Consider the following 14,922-nt stretch of genomic DNA (forward strand, 5'->3'; position numbering starts at 1 on the left):
ATCCACAGAGGCTCTGTTCCCATCCATGCCCTGTTCCCATGGGCTCTGTCTTTATCTGCACAAATCCTTGGAGCATGCACCCGGAGCCCCCTTGGTATGCCACTGCCTGAGGTTGCAGGTTCAAGCCTAATGTTGCTCCTTGTGACCCTGGGTAAGTCACTTAACACTCCATTATCCCAGCTACATTACTCAAATTGGGAGCCACCAGTACAAATAGGGAGAAATACTTGAGCCCCTAAATGTAAATTTGTTAGGCTATAACTAAAACTGATTCAAAACACAGCTGTCCGCCTAATTTTCGGCCTGAACAAATGGGAACACATCACCCCCTTCTACCACCAACTGCACTGGCTACCCTTCGAATCCCGAGTCCTCTTCAAGTTCGCCTGCATCTGTTACAAGACAGTATTTGGTCTCTCACCAAAATACCTCTCCCCACATTTCAACATGTATTGCACCAACAAGAAATCCCGCAGAATCCAGTTGTTTACCTTCCCCTCCATAAAATCATGCCAGCTCAAAAGATTCATCGACAAAACCTTCGCCTTCCAGGCGGCCAAGCTGAACCCTTGGCTAGCCCAAATGATGCTAGAGGCCCCGACCTACCTAGACTTCAGAAAACTTCTCAAAACACACCTCTTCAGCGAACAAGACCCTTAATCCTCACTCCCCGCATACACTCCAACCCCCCCACCCCCACCTCCCTCTCCCCCCCCCTCCTCTGGTTTCCCACACCCTCCATTTTATCTTCTAACCCAACTATGATAAACCTGTGCTAAAACTACTTTGCTTCCTTCCACGCTACCTGCAATTCCGACAAAATTTTTGTAAATCCGGGTTCAGACCGGATCCTAATGTAATGGATGTAAACCGCCTAGAACTCTTTGGGTATGGCGGGATATAAGAACATAATAATAATAATAATAATAATAATAATAATAATAATAAGTGGTATATAAGTACTACAATAAATAAAGAGTATATTGGGACACACAACTTCCTCTAACAGACAACATCAATTCAAGACTAATCGAGAAATCATTAGACAGAAGTTCTGGCTTCTGTATATTGCGCCCAAAATTGGGCATCAATCCAAAATGTCCACCCAACTAAATTGGCCAATGAGCCAATTAATGCCAATAATTGGGTGCTAATTGGTTCTAACTGGCAAAAATTTTGATTTGCATGAATATCTTGCTGTGCGTTCTTCTATAACAAAGTGCATCAAATCCCAATGAATGAAACCCAAAAGGGGGTGTGGCAATATATGGACTATGGGTGTTCCTAAAATCTGCATGAAGTATTACTGAATACTAGGGATGTGCAACCAAATTGGGCACTGGGAATTACATCTGGTTTCAACAGGTGTAAGCCCTAGCACTTTAATTTGGTTACTTAAATTGGCCCTGAATGCTAAATGCTATAACGGATGCTCATCTTTGTGTACCCATTATAGAATGGCATTGAGAATCAATGTTTTTGTGCCAATTTTTCAGCTAAGAAAATAGCAAGGCAAGTGGTCTGTGATATCCACGGTGGAAAAAAAAATTCAAAAAGCAGATCTCTACAAGGAATAATCTTTATTGTTCTCTTTAAAAGCTCCTGGGTATAGAACAGTATTGCCTGACATAGATGCATTTCACCAGTCAGCTGCACCATGGGCAAGCCATACCAGTTGGTGATAAATCCAACTTCCACCAAAACTGGTCAAACTGAAACCAGGCTGAGATGTTGTTTGACAAGTATTGGTGGATGCCGATTTTATCACCAACTTGTATGGCTTCCCCTGACACAGCTGACCAGCAAAAAGCGGCCAATTTGAGCAACATTATTCTATACCCAGGAGCCTTTCAAGATGGCTCCCTTTCGAATCCAGAGTCCTATTCAAATTCGCCTGCTTCTGCTACAAAACAGTTTTTGGCCTATTACCCAGTTACCTCAATCACCATTTCACTCTGAATCTCACCAACAAGAAATCCCGCAGAATCCAGCTGTTCGTCTTCCCATCCCTAAAATTATGTCACTTCAATAGATTTCTCGAAAAAACCTTTGCTTACCAGGCGGCTAAGCTGAACCCTTGGCTTGCCCAAATGATACTCGAGGCCCCCTCTTACCTTAGTTTTAGAAAACTTCTCAAAACGCACCTCTTCCGCAAACAGGGCTTTTAATCCCCCTTGCCCCCTGCTTCTCCCCTTTCCCACTCTCTCCCCGTTCCTTCTGCTCCCACTCCTCCCCCCCTCTCCTCTCTTGGTCTCACTCTCGTTATCGCTTACCTTCCAACCCTACCTTCTGTCTTACCGTTACCTCTGCTAAATCTCAGTTATAGAGTTCCCCACGCCCCCCTCTTCATTGCCTGTAATTTTGTTAAAATTTTGTAAATCCGTGTGTCACCGCGGACCTTAATTAATGAATGTGAACCACCTAGAACTTTTTGGGTATGGCAGTATATAAGAATAAATTATTATTATTATTATTTCTTGTAGAGGTCTACCCTTTGAGTTTTTGTCAATTTTGAGTGTCATGTACTAAATCTAGCGCAAGATGACGCTTTCATATATTGTTCCACAATGAAGTCAATTATATAAGAACATAAGAATTGCCTTTGCTGGGTCAGACCAGTGGTCCATCGTGCCCAGCAGTCCGCTCATGCGGGGGCCCTTAGGTCAAAGAACAGTGCCCTAACTAAGACTAGCTTTACCTGCCTACGTTCTGGTTCAGCAGGAACTTGTCTAACTTTATCTTGAATCCCTGGAGGGTGTTTTCCCTTATAACAGCCTCTGGAAGAGCGTTCCAGATTTCCAGAAATGTTTATCTCTATCAATAGCACAGAAAGTAGAGCTATTGATCATGGTATATCTGTACAATGGCTGATTGGAAAATATGATGTGGGAACAACAATTTTATATGAACTAAAGAAACAGAAAGATAGGTTGTTGAAGTTTTACAGTGAGAATAATGATCAGAAATTAATGAAATCCAAGAAAACACTGCAAGGGCAAGAAAATGAGGGTTTAGATAAAGTCTCAAGTTTATTTAAAATTTTTATACCGCCTAATCAAGCCTTCTAGGCGGTGAACAAAAATGCCAAAACCCTGCGCCAAATTAATTTACAATATAAACAAAGACAAATCGGGGGAAATGACAAATTTTTATAGACATTGACGAACGGGAACGAAAGGGAAGAAGGGTTAGAACTACAATTGATAGAAAGAAAAGGAACATTCAAGGAAAAGAACAAAGGGAAGGGAAACTGAAGGTAAAAAATCTTTCCTGAATCTAAGTTGCCCTTAAAAGGGCAGTTTAAGTTACAAAGGCATCATGTGCTGATTGATTTGGTTTGCAAAGAAGGCGTGAACAGATGCCATCGACTGGTTTGATGATAATGAAGCAAGCCAAACAATACCGTCAAGAGCTAGACATTGACAGTGGGTGTAAATATTCAGAAGGCTGGCTGCAAAAAATGCTTGTCTTATTTTGAAATAAAAAAGTTTGGTGCCAATTTTATGGTCTTGTGGTCTGTCTTTTTCTGACTTAACAAATCCAAAAAATTCCAAAACCTGAAATATGCCTAGACCCAAGGATTGTGGATAAAAAAATCTTATACCTGTACCTATTTATTATAGTTTGGGTTTTTTTTCTGTTACAATATTTAGACACCTCCACAATCTAAATGCAGTAAGAGTTGTCCTCCAGGCTTCAGGAAATTAACCAGGAAAGGAGAACCTGTCTGCTGCTATGACTGTATCTTCTGTCCAGAGGGAGAAGTTTCTAACCAAACTGGTAGGTGATACCATAGAAATTGCAGAATGTCTGTGGCTGCAGATTATTCACTCTGGCCACAGCTATAATGTTTGTTTTGACTGTACAGTACTGTATATGCAGTAAAATTTGAGGACTCAATTTGCTGTTAACTTTCTTTTGGACTATAATAACTTTTCTACATTTTGCTTCCAGTTACTATTTGCATGCATATCTTGCTAAGTGCCAGTCTATATAGATATGTACAACACAACTCTTTTAGCAAACTGTAATTTGCACTTGAAGGCCCAAATTCTGTAACCAGTGCCTAAAGTTAGGCACCTATTTCAGAGCCCCCAAATAGATAGGCGCCTATCTAAATTGAACAACGAGTTCAATTAAGCTTTTTAATCAGCACTGATTGAAACATAGGTGAATATCAAGAAAGCGCGATTCTGTAACAAGGCGCCTCTAAAATTTAGGTGGCCTTAAAAAAATAGGCGTTATGCATCTTAGGTATGAGTGTGGCTATGTGTTAGGCACCTTTTTTAATATTCTTTATTCATTTTCAAGATTACATTAAGTGTTATAATATATTCATTCACATTAACAATAAATACATCACTTACAAACAATCATTGATACATTTCATAAATTCTTATCCCCTCCCCTATCCCACCCCTCCTTCCCATATATTCCATTATCATATAAAACATGTAATAATAAAATCCCCCCCTCCCTGCACCTTAAATTGATAATGTGTTAGGCACCTTCTTACAGAATCACTGCTCTTAAGCGTGCTTAAGCGCTTGCATTGGCGCATAAATTTTAGTTGTGCCTAGAGCTGGCCTATTTAATGGGCACCTCCAAAATAGATGCCACTTAGCGTGATTCACTAAACAGTGCCCAACTGTGCTTAAATCACACTGAACGGTGCCTCTATCGGCGCCTAACTTTTGGGTGCTTCTTATAGAATTTGCCCTTTATTATTTACTTCTTAATAGAGATCAATTATATTCCAGGGTCTAAAATTAGTAGTTTAATCCCTTCATTTGACACTACTAAGCAAATGCTACTCTACACATCAGATACGAGGATCATTTCATAAATAATGTACACTATTTTTTTTAATTTACATGTTGTTTTTTTTCAAGTATTTCTTTACAATCCTTCAATATAGTCTCCCTGCTTTGCAATGACCAAGTCCCAACGTCTGGGAAGCTTCATTATTCCATCCAAGACAGTGTTTTTGTTCAGTTGACGAATGGCTAGGGTAACGACAGAAGAAAGCTCTTCCAGAGATGCAAAAAGATGTCTACTCATAGGTTGTTTCAACTTTGGAAAAAGGTCTTCTGGTGGACTCATGTCTGGACTGTAGGGAGCATGAGGTAACACCTCCCAGACATATTTGTGTAGTTTTTCAATGACGAGTGGAGAACTCCACCTTCCCCAAGGCCAAAAAACTTTTGATGACCTCAATCAAAAGTCAAACAAATGATGATTTTTGCTTATGATCATGAAGGCATCATCATTTCAGACAAAGTTCCATGTGGAAGAAATGTCACAGCAGTGTATTATGATTTTTTTGCAAAAAATGTGCAGAAAAATGCAAAAACCCAACCTCAGTTTCTCTTGGCCGGACCACTCATTCTTCACGACAATGCTCACCCACACATAGGGAATTTCATTATTGAAAAACTACTCAAATACAGCTGGGAGGTGTTACCTCATGCTCCCTACAGTCCAGACATGAGTCCACCAGACTTCAACATTTTTCCAAAGTTGAAACAACCTATGCGTGGACATTGTTTTGCATCTCTGGAAGAGCTTTTTTACACTGGTATCCGAGCCATTCGGCAACTGAACAAAAGCGGTGTGTTAGATGGAATAATGAAGCTTCCTAGATGTTGGGACTTGGTCATTGCAAAGCAGGGAGACTATATTGAAGGATTGTAACGAAATACTTGAAAAAAAAACAAACATATAAATTTTAAAAAATAGTGTGTGTTATTTATAAAATGACCCTTGTACATAAAATACATATTTACAGCCTGAAAGGATATGCTAAATTGAAGTATACCCCAATAATAGTTGAGGAAGTACACTGAAATACACCGAGGGAATATGAATAGGTTCTTCTATCTCATATGAGAGTATCTACCTACTTCTTATTAATGGTGAAGAAAAAATAAACCCCAAGGTTGACACTTTGGTAGGTCTTGTTCTTTCTATCCACAGATTCAAAAAGTTCTTCTAGTTACATAATGGCTAAGAAACATTATCAGAAAGAACCCTGCACATAAAGTCCTACATAATCCAAAAACAAGTGGAGAAAAATAAACCTCAGAAAATTTTGCTCCTTATTTTCAGTGCACTTAAGTCCTCTAATGGAGATAGCACAGTCAATGGTCTTTGAAAAAACTCCAACAAAACATATTATTTAAATCTTTTCAATTCTACGGTTATAAATCCAATTGTGCAGCAAGATGGCCAGAACCCTTGATATAACTCTTTGCAAAACAAGGACGCTGTTGGGTCTGGCTTAAGGAATGTAATTTTGCCTGAATATCCTTTGGAAGCATTTGCTGGGTGGATTTCAATATTAGAACATCTATGAATGCCAGAGGTTGACCGTCTTGACAACTATGAAGATAATTATCTTGCAACACAATTGGGCAGGAGGATGCTTGGGTACATAAGGAGAGGAATGGCCAGTAAGAAAAAGGAGGTGATGGTGCCATTGAATATGTCTCTTGTGAGGCCCCATTTTGAATACTGTGTGCATTTCTGGAGATTGCACCTTCCAAAAGATATAAATAGGTTGTAGTCGGCCAAGAGGGCTGCTACAAAATTGGTCTTTGTTATAAAGCATATGGGGATAGACCTATAAAGACCTCAATATGTATACATTGGAGAAAAGGCTGGAGAGGAAAGATATGATAGAGACATTTAAATACTTATGTGGCATAAATACACGTGAGGCAAGTCTCTTTCATTTGAGGGCATAGGATGAAGTTCAGAGGTGATAATAGGCTCAGGAGCAACCTAAGGAAATGCATTTTTTTATAGAAGGGTGGTAAATGTGTGCAATAGTCTCACATTTGAGGTGGTGGAGTCACATATTGTGTCTGAATTTAAGAAAGCATGAGACAGGCACATGTGATCTCTTAGGGAGAGGTGGAGATAAAGGCCAAATGGCCCATCCAGTCTGCCCATCCGCAGCATCCATTATCTGACTTTACATGTTTCTAACAACTGAGTTTTCCCCGATCTACTAAATTTTATACACAAATGGCAGGATTCTGTACATGATGACTATGTCAGTCAGTGCTGATAAAAATTGCGCTGGGTGCATGTCAACCATGCTTAGGTACCATTGTCAGAATCACAGCTACCAGCGCTTAAGAAAAAAAGTGCACGCTAGTAATGTAGGCCAGAGTTTTACTGGACTACATTTTAAGTGCCTATATTTAACAGAGAATCCCATCTAATGGCACCTTGGATCAGCTCCGCCCATAACCACGCCTACTTTGACCATAGGTGTCGTCAGACACTATTACTACTATTCATTATTTCTATAATGCTACAAGATGTACGCAGCACCAGATATAGATACTATGCAGTTGTTGTGATTCTGGGCTGGCATCTACTTTTATAGTGAGTTTTTAATTGTCAGCAATTACGTACTAATTAAAGTAGTTAGCAGTAGGGCACCTACCTAACTTACAGCACTGCTTGCAGAATCAGCTCCAAATTACCCACTCTTAAGTTGATAGTAGAGTTAACCAATCAAACTTTACTAGGCTTATTAATCTACAGGAAATACTGTCACCCTCCGAGGATCTAGCTACCTAATGCCATAATTAGTTGGTTGATTCTTTTAAAGTATCCTATAATTTAATTCATTAGGTTAATTCTTAAAAACATTACATACTTAGATACTGTAGAAAAGTGCCAGGTTTTCTTTTCTTTTCTTTTACTTTTTTCAAACACACAGATCACCAAAAATTTAGAATATTAGAGGAAAAAAGCTAAGGGGTTCATAATCGAAAGAGAAAAATGTCCAAAAACCGGCCTAAGTCGGCACTTGGACGAACATTTCTCAAAAATGTCCAAGTGCCGATAATCAAAATGGGTTATGGACGTATTTAAAAACAGCCTAGGCCTTCATAGTGCCGCTCAACATCCAAAGCTAAATGGGGCATTTTGGGAGGCGGGTCGAGGGCTGGAGTTGGGCAGGACCGAAAGTTGAACAACAGAGCATAGACAGAACTTGGACGTTTTGACTTAGACCATCTGAAATATGGTTTAAGTCACAAAAACCCAACTAAACTCACCAGATAAGCACTGAAAACACATAATACAGACCCCCCACATACTACCCCAGTGATTACCAACTCCCTCCCACCCCCATAAAAATTTTATTCACAACTTTAAATTTCAGCCTCCAGACCATCATTACCTAGCCGCCTGGCATAGGAAAACCTAGTCGTCCAGCCCAGAGACAGCTTAAGTCATCTTGGGGGTGGGATTGGGACCCATAGAGAGGAGGACCCATGCCCACAAGCCCCTGTAATCACTGCATTAATACTGAAACACGTGCACTGCCCTATACACCCCTAAAACCCTTTTTTACTGGCATATAAATGGCTCCTGCAGCCATAAGGGCTATTGGGGTGGTAGATAAGTAGGTCTATGGGATTCTGGAGGTGGTTTGAGGGGCTCACCGTCACCTATAAGGGAGCTGTAGTGAGGAGAAGCCATGACACCCTTTTTGTGACGTTCACAGCAGTGCCCTATAAGGTACCCCACTATTTAGGTGCCTTGTTTGGGTGTTCTGTCAATCACTTTGCAGACCCCTCCCACGTCCAACAAGGCTTGTTCTAGGCATTTTGGACTTGGACGGAAAGTTGGACGAAAATGTGGTATAAAGATAGACAATTTAGCAGCTTGGATGATCAGATCTGCAGGACGTATAATTGGACGATTTTCGAAAGTCAAAAGAAGTTGGACGTCTCTTTCGAAAATGTGACAGGCACATTTTGACTTTGGACGACTTGCGAGAAGGACATAAACGGACTTAGACATCCCTTTCGATTATGCCCCTCCACGATTTCAGATAAACAAATTAAATAAGGATAAATAAAATTTGCTAAAATCACACATAAAATTGAGTAATATCCAAGAAATATATAATAATGAAAGGGTAATAAAAAAAATCAGTAAAAGATACCTGAAATCTAAACCTCAATTGCCATTTCTTATAGTGTCAATTTAGTTCTACATATATTTCTTTAACATCTTTTATAGCATTAAGAAAATCTTCCAGAAATGTGCCAAGTTTTCTAAAATAATCTTGGTAACACACTAAAGACATATCATTCTTTTACAGATATGGACAGCTGTATAAGGTGCCCAGAGGATCAATGGCCTAATAAGGAAAGAATTTCCTGCATCCCAAAAGTTATAAATTACTTGTCCTATGAAGAACCTTTGGGGATAGCTTTGAGCCTCATCAGTGTTATTATCTTCACAAACATTTTTGTCATTCTTGGAATCTTTATTTATCACCGAGATACTCCCATAGTAAAAGCTAACAACAGAGACCTCAGCTACATCATCCTTGTCTCCCTTATGCTCTCCTGCCTCTGTCCCTTTATATTTATTGGCCATCCTAATAAGATGACTTGTGTTCTCCGACAGACTGCCTTTGGGATTATTTTCTCTATTTCTCTGTCTTCTATACTGGCTAAAACATTCACTGTGGTTATAGCCTTCAAATCTACTAAACCAGGAAGCAAGTTCTGAAAATTGATGGGTTCTAAGATATCTAGCTATATAGTCCTTTCTTGTTCCCTTTTTCAAGCTGTTTTATGTCTTGTCTGGTTGCTCGCTTCTCCTCCATCCCCGTACTTTAACATGCAATCAGAAATTGGAACAATACTTATTGAATGCAAAGAAGGATCAGTAATTGCCTTTTACTGTGTTCTGGGTTATTTGGGAATTTTGTCTGGTACTAGTTTCATCGTAGCTTTTCTAGCAAGAAATTTACCTGACAGTTTCAATGAGGCCAAGCACATCACCTTCAGCATGCTGATGTTCTGTAGTGTCTGGGTGGCTTTCATCCCAACATACCTGAGCACCAGAGGCAAATACATGGTGGCAGTAGAGATATTTGCCATCCTGGCCTCCAGCGCCGGACTGTTGAGCTGTATCTTTATCCCTAAGTGCTATATCATTCTGATTAGACCTGAAAGAAACAACAGAAAGTACCTAACAAAGAACTAGAATGATTAATATTTGTAAAACGTTGTTGTTAATTTAATATTGTGATAATCTTATGATTATATTGGTATTTTAACATCAAAAATCAAAAGGACAAATAAATAAAAGAAAACACAGAAAAATTCATTTGACTGCCTTACATGGCAACATACTAATTGATGGCAGATATAGACCTGAATGGTCCGTCCAGTCTGCCCATGAGTTATTCTCATTAAAAATACATTAAATCAACTTGTTTCTTATTTGATATTTCTGGGCCATAGACTAAAGTCTACCTTGAATATTTCATTACCACTCTTGCTGCCACTTTTGTGTGACCTTCTCCTGCTTTGTCACTTTTTTCATATCATTGTGATGTTTTGATCTTCAAACCACTATTGCCCCTTGTTAGGCACTGGGAGGCTTCATATCAATGGTGGTATTTTGTTGCCCTTCTCTCTGTACTTTTTGTTGATGCTGCATTGTCCTTCTCATGGTGCTTTGGGGTTCTTATGGCACTACTTATGGCAATACTTTGATTTGGACCATTGACAATGCTGTTGAAGAAGGCCTGGCTACCAAATATCAATGCAAAGTAAATATAGTATCTCCCAAGAAATTTAAATGGATGAACTAATGTTATATACAAAATCAAAACCTAAAATTGAATCATTATTAAATGCCAGGATATATGTACATGCTTAAGATTTAAGAACATGCAAATGGCAATGGGTTATGGTCTGAATGTAGTTTGGGTGAGACTATGGAAGGCATTCTACCATCGTCTGGTAGCCAATCAGGAAGCATGTTTTTTAAAAAATGAGGCAAGCCACCTACACTTTAGACATTTGATGCAGGAGCAGAGAGATGCCTGGAGTCACTTAAGCTTACCCAATGCTTGGTGTGATTTACCCTGAAAGTGGCCTTTGGCCAGCTTAGGTGGCCCTAGGCATCTCCCTTGGGCTGCAACAGATGCCTGAAATATAGGGTAGCAAAATGCTGGCCTACATTTCTAAAACCTAAAAGTAGACGGGGCTACCTCAGCAGATTGTGGCAAGGAAATCCTTGATCTGTGAAGCCAATCAGCATCCCTGAATCCATGACATCAGTGAATTCTGCTGATTCAATTGATCATGGGAAAATACACCTGCCATGATCAGCTGAGCGGCAGTTCAGGGGCCCCCAAACCCCCTAAACCTGCCTGGAATGTATCCCTCTCCTGCCACCATACCCCCAGAGCCCCCAAGCCCCTACCTGAAGTTACCCAGCAGAAGGGATGCCCACTCTATCCTGCTGCCACCCCCAAGAGACCCCAAATCTCCAGAACCCCTGACATCCCCCAACGGGTGACATTCCCAAAGTTCAAACCCCATGAACCCCCATACATCCAGACTTACCCCAACACTCCCCAAGCATTCAAACACTCACTCTGTACCCCTAAGACCATCCCAACATCCCCTCACCCCCTATTCTCCATACATTTGATGAAGGAAGGCTGGCTGGAGAGATGCCCGCTCTTTCTGGTTAGCATGCCTACCTCTTCAAAATGGTGTGCCTTCCCTTCCAGGTGCATCTTCGGCCAATCAGGGCATTAGGCATCCTTCATGGTACATCCTGGGATGGAAGGGATGTGGCCTAAGACTCCAATTGACCCAAATGGAGTATTAGGCTATGACCTTTCTATCCCAGGATGTACTGGGAAGGAGACTTAAGGCCCTGATTGACCCAGGATGCACCTGGAAGAAGTCCTAAAGCCCTGATTGGCCCAGGTGCCTAAGGCCTCTCCTATAGGAGGGGCCTTAGGCACTTAAGACAATCAATGCATTAGGCCCCTCCCAGTGCATTCCCAGAATGCACCAGAAAGGGGAAGGACTGCCATTTTGAAGAGGCAGGCCTGCTAGACAGAGGGAGTAGGCTAGCCTCTAGCTTGCCTTCCTTTGTCAAAGGTACTGGGGTGGGGGGTGAAGGGATATTGGAGTGATCTTAGGGGTACAGGGTGGGTATCTGGATGCTTAGAAACACGGCCCATCTAGTCTGCCCACATTAATGACCCACCCCTACCTTCCTCCATGAAGAGATCCCACATGCCAATCCCATTTTGTCTTAAAATCTGGTACGCTGCTGGCCTCAATTACCTGTAGTGGAAGATTATTCCAACAATCAATCACCTTTTCGGTGAAGAAATATTTTCTGGTGTCACCATGAAATTTCCCACTCCTGAGTTTCAACGGATGCCCTCTTGTTGCCGTGGGACCTTTGAGAAAGACGATATCTTCTTCCACCTCAATACGGCCCGTGACATATTTGAACGTCTCTATCATGTCTCCCCTCTCTCTGCATTCCTTGAGTGAATATAGCTGTAATTTATCCAGCCGTTCCTCATACGGGAGATCCCTGAGTCCTGAGACCATCCTGGTGGCCATTTGCTGAACCGACTCAACTCTAAGTGGTATCTGGGAGGGTCCGGATATTTGGGCTATGTTGGGGGGTTGAGCTTTGGAGGTGTCATTGGTTAAGAGGTATCTGGGGTTCTAGGAAGGTTCAGAGGCTGGTGGGCATCTCCTTCTGTGCAAATTTGGGCAGGTATTGGGGCTTCCAAGAGGGTGATATCATGAAGGAGTGGCATCCCTCCTTCTGGGATACTTTCTGAGTGAGTGACGGGGGTTCAGGGGGGTCCCCTACCACAGCCACTCAGTTGATCATGGCAAGGGTATTTTTCCCTAATCAGCTGAGCTAGAAGAACGTCCTGACATTGTGGCTTCGCGGAGGCCTGCCAACTTAGCTGATCAGGGATTCCCTTGCAATTTCAGCTGATGGCAAGGGCTCCCTCAATCAGAAAGATGAGGTCCAGTAACATGTGACATGGGCACTAGTTAGAGAATCGGGAGAGTTAGGTGTCTGTTCATTATGGCAGATATGATTCTATTTGGGAAGTCAATGTGTGATTCTCATATGCTTTTAAGGTGGCTGCCAAGACCGGCGTCCTATACAGAATCTGCCCCAAAAAGTGTATCTGAATTCAAGAAAGCTTGGACAAGTACATTGGATCTGTAAGCGAGAGAAGGGAATAGTAAATGGCATGAATTTGCAGACTAGATAGGCCATATGGTCTTTATCTGCCTTCACTATTACTATATTTTTTATGTCTCTATCTTACTTTTCAGAAAAGTATTCCTATTAAGTACTGGAGGGGGTCCCCTTAATATCTAAGTCATTAATTCCCCCCCCCTTCCTTCCTGAAAGCCAATATGGCAATTTAACTGTGCAGGAGAGGCACTTGTCCAAATAAATTGCCTGTGTGGGGTAATCTACTAATATTCAATGGCCCATAACTGCAGAGTGGCAAGGCAACAAAGAGAGGGATTCCACGTGCACACCAAAAGAAAAATAAGAAAAAAAAGCACCAAGGGCTTCATAGAATGGGCGAATAGATTGAAGATGCTGCTAGAGTTCATATTCAGATATTTAATGCCAGTCATCTAGCTAAAAGAATGCTTGCCACCGCTGGCTGCATATTTACCCTTCTATTTCTATAATGGCTTTTGATCATTTATGATTAGACATATAATTTTATATAGCTTTTCTACAACATAAATGGCTTACCCATAGAAATTTTAAACATAGAAACATAGAAACATAGAAAAAAGCAGCAGAAAGGGCTATAGCCCACCAAGTCTGTCCAATCCAAGTATCCCCTCCCTTGAATTTACTCCCTTAAAGATCCCACGTGAGTATCCCATTTTCTCTTAAAATCCGTCACGCTGCTGGCCTTTATCACCTGGAGTGGGAGTCTGTTCCAATGATCCACTACTCTTTCGGTGAAGAAGTACTTCCTGGAGTCGCCATGAAACTTCCCTCCCCTTTAAGTGTTTATTTTTCTGAAATGAATGTGCATGTCTATTTCTCCAAGTGCATAAATGTCTATTTCTCCAAGTAATTTAGAACTAGTGCTATATCGGCAGACCTTGTTCTAAAATACTAGTTCAACTTGAGATCTTCTGATCTGGAGATCTAAATTCTAGTCTGAACCAATGGCATAGCAATGGGGTAGACCCCCCCCCCCCAAGAAGTTGGTACCTCTCTTCTTCTTCCTCCTCCTCCTTCGGTGATGCAATGGGATGGGATGGCACCCCTCCACTATCTCTTCCGATTCTCACAGGGAGCATGCAGGCCATCCTACCCACTGCTCATTCTGGCCTTGTAACTCACTGACATCACTTCTTTTTCACGGAACCAGGAAGTGACATTAGAAGGAAGGTTCAGCCAGCAGGAGCAGTGGGTATTCCAGCTTGCATGCTACTGGCAAAGATGTGATAAGGTACAGAGGTGCAGTGATGTTGGGGCAGTAAGAAAGAGCATATCAGGGGCACACAAGGTAGTGATGTCGGGCACCTCTGCCACGAACACCCTTTCTAAAATTCTGCTATGCAATTTGGACTTGATAAATGAATGTTTCTTGAAATCAAGAAAAGGAAAAAATAAATCACTAAGGCTCCTTTTACAAAGGTGCGCTAAATGCTAATGTGTGCATGTTAGTCTATGGACGAGTTAGTGGTTAGCGTGCGCTACACATGCGCTAAAATGCATGGCGCCCCTTAGTAAAACAGGGGGTAAATCATAAGACTGCATTCAACTTGTGAAATGAAACAGTCATCAAAGATTTAATGGTCCTTTTACTAAGGTGTGCTTACCGATTTAGCGCACGCAAACTAATTTAGCAAGCGCAATTAGTGCACTAAGGCCTCCTTTTATTAGCTCACATGCAAAATTACCGCGCAGTATAGCACGCACTAGCAAAATTATTATTGCCTGCTTAAAAGGAGGCGGTAGTGGCTAGCGCATACGGCAATTTAACGCGCCCTATTCCGCGCATTAAGGCCCTAGCGCAGCTTAGTAAAAGGAGCCCTAAATGCTAATGTG

The sequence above is a fragment of the Geotrypetes seraphini genome, chromosome 12 (genome assembly GCF_902459505.1).
Source record: "Geotrypetes seraphini chromosome 12, aGeoSer1.1, whole genome shotgun sequence".
NCBI lineage: Eukaryota > Metazoa > Chordata > Amphibia > Gymnophiona > Dermophiidae > Geotrypetes > Geotrypetes seraphini.